The sequence below is a fragment of the Sceloporus occidentalis genome, unplaced genomic scaffold, assembly GCF_023333645.1.
Source record: "Sceloporus occidentalis isolate IW3139 unplaced genomic scaffold, rSceOcc1.0.p SCAF_1, whole genome shotgun sequence".
NCBI classification, from domain to species: Eukaryota; Metazoa; Chordata; class Lepidosauria; order Squamata; family Phrynosomatidae; genus Sceloporus; species Sceloporus occidentalis.
Genome location: NW_028316981.1, coordinates 11,043,457 through 11,046,707, shown reverse-complemented (window position 1 = coordinate 11,046,707; position 3,251 = coordinate 11,043,457).

The following is a 3,251-nucleotide window of genomic DNA, read 5'->3' as shown; positions in this document are numbered from 1 at the left end:
CTTGAGTTCTGGACTCAGAGTCACAAAGACCCAGGAGCATCATGGGTTGCCATGGTGGCATGAGCCACACTGAGACTGTTGACATCGCCATGGCACTGAGCAATGTTGATGTCAACAATCCCCCAGCATCAGGGTCTTGCTTCCTCTTCCCCATTTGCCCTCACAATACATCTGATACTCTATCCAAAATAACTATACACCAAACAGTATTGTTTTTCACTCCAGACCATCCTTGGGGACTTGGTTATGGGGACTGTTATAATGAACACAAGCACTTCCATACTGACAACTACATTTTTATTGGCACCATCTCTCTCTCTCCGGGGTAGCTGTGTTGGCCATGCAACGAAATAGAAACAAATCCAAAAATACATTGTGGGGATTGCATTCTTAGACCAAACAAAAGGAACAAATAGGAATTGGAGACCCTAGGTTCAGCATACCAATTTTAAAAATTCTCATTGACTTCAGAAAGTCTTGTTTAGCTGGGATTAATAATTGGATTTAACCTCAGTGATTCACTGCTGAGTGGTAACATACTGAAAAGCAAGAGAGAAACATAGGCCTTTGGTACATTTCCAGTTTTCTGGCTTCTGTGGATTTCCTCTACAGTGGACCCCCGTAAAAGCAGAAAAAATAAAAAATACCCCCCCCCCACACACACACACTATTTTTTAGCCTGAGAGAACACCTTTCCAGGACTGTGTAGGTCCTCCCCCATAGAATTACACTGGATGACCGAGACATGCCTAGAGAAGTGTTTTCTCTAGGAATTTCTAGGTCCACCAAAATGATTTTATGGTTAACATCCCTCAGAGTCGCAATGGAGGAGCTAGAAAAAACATATTAATCAAATCCATGAATAATCAAATACGCAAACGTCAAATCTGCAAATGCAGAGGGCGGCTGTATTGTAACCAGATAGCTTGCTATTTATAAGCTGCTTCTCATGACGCATTTCTCTAGAAAGTGTGCCTGTTCACATTTACGTGTTTGGCATCGTATCTGTTGCGATTCTTGAATATCTTTCATGTCTGACACTGCTTTCACTGTCCTGGCTCAATGCTATGGAATTCTGGGAAGTGTCGCTTTGTGAGAGATTTAGCCTTCTCAGTCAGAGAGCACCAGTGCCACAACAAACTGCAAATGACAGTTAAATTGGTACCATACCGCTTTATTTCTGCAATGTGGAAGAGCTGCCATTCAGTAACTTCCTGGACTACAAAGTGGAGCTCATTTCCCATGAAATGAGAAGAGGAGGAGGGGAAGATTGTGTGTCAGATACACAATCCCTCTGGGCCACAACTAGTGTCTGGGATGTGTTGCTTTGTGAGAGATTTAGCCTTCATAGAAATTCTCTGAAGATGCCAGGCAGTGATGCTGGCAAAATGTCAGGAACTGACTCTCCTAGAACATGGCCACATAGCCTGAAAACCCCACAAAAAACTATGGATGCTGGCCATTAAAGCCTTCAACTTCCTAAGCCAGATCCTATAAAATGGTCATAATTCTAAACAGATGTCTCCTTCTGTGATGTCCTGCCAGGACTAATTGAAACTTTCCCCTGCATTTTCTTTCACATTGGTTCAGGCCATAGTATGTTTAGTGTAGGAAAAGTCCTTTGTATTAGTTGTGGGAGGAGCTGTAGGATCCCCTGCATTATTTCCAGGTTTGGTTTGCCCTTTCCCAGCATGCTCTGTTGTAGCTGGAAGCTTTTAGTTTGGAGCAGTCTTTGCTGTGAGTAAGCAGAGAGCTGTCTTTTGGTGGCAAACAGGCCCAGACAGCCGGAAAGGGCATTTCTTACAAGTTAGCCATTTTAGTTACCAGTATTTAGCCGATTTAGTTACCAGCTCAGCCAAATTCGTTATCATCAGCAGGTGAATAAAGGAATTCAGGAGCTGAAAGACCCTGCACCAGCTCCATTGAGTGAGGAGAGCAAACTAACATCAGACCCAGAAAGATGACATCCGGAAGATTGCTGAAACTGTAAAGTACCTTTTGTTTAGAGCTGGGGAGGAGAAAACTCTTTATTTTTGTCCTTTAAATTAAATTCCCCCCCTTTTGAACTTTACATTCAGCTTCAGAGCGTTTTTGGGTAGAAGAGTTTGATCTCACCAGGGTACCGGCGTTGCACACACAAACCTGCCACCACCTTTAGTTAGGTGTGTCTTCACACCTTCCTTCAGTTGTTTCCAACTCAAGGAACAACTTCTGGACTATCACACCCATATCATATCCTCCAACATTTCACAGATGAAAACTGGGACATGTGTGGTCAAAGCAACATCAATGATCAGGTTGGCAAGAGTTATTATTGAGGAATGTGGAAATAGAGGGGTATAACCTTTTTAAGAGAAATAGGCCAAACAGGAAAGGAGGAGGAATAGCACTAATGTCAGAGATATTTACACCAGTGAAGAGATCCAGGACATCAATTATGGAAGCCAGGTGGAGAGCATCTGGATAAGAATTAAAGGGCAGGGAAACAACAAGGATGTTATGGTGGGAGTCTACTACAGACCCCTAAGTCAGACTGAGGAATTGGATGATATCTTTCTAGAACAGATGACCACACAGTCAGAAAGGAGAGATGTAGTAGTGATGGGCGACATCAACTACCCTGATATTTGCTGGAAGTCAAACTCAGCCAAATCCATAAGGTCTAGCAAATTCCTCACTTGCCTGGAAGACTATTTCATGGTCCAAAAGGTGGAAGAGGCAACAAGGGGATCAGCTATTTTGGATCTGATCCTAACCAACAAGGATGACTTGGTTAATGGGGTGCAAGTGGTGGGATCCTTAGGTGGAAGCGACCATGTTCTCCTGGAGTTTGTTATACAATGGAAAGGAGAAGCCAGGCATAGTCAGACACGCATTCTAGACTTTAGGAGAGCGGATTTCAGTAAACTTAGGCCCCATACAGACAGGCCAAAATAAAGCTGCTTCGGGTCACTTTAGAGTTATGCTGGATGGCCATCTGTAAGGGATGCTTTGGTTGAGAGTTCCTGCATGGCAGGGGTTGGACTGGATGGCCCTTGCGTTCTCTTCCAACTCTACGATTCTATGATTCTAGGCTGTGGCAATTTGCTTTTGCCCGAGTCTTTAGGGAAAGGCAAGATTTCAGTACTTCTCCTCTCCTCTCCTTCCTGCTGAATTAATTGAATGCAAAATACTTTTGCCGCTTGAACTCAGTTTGCAGCAGCTGAAGTAAGCTGGGGACAAAAGGGGAAAGTGGGAGGAGGAGAAAGAAA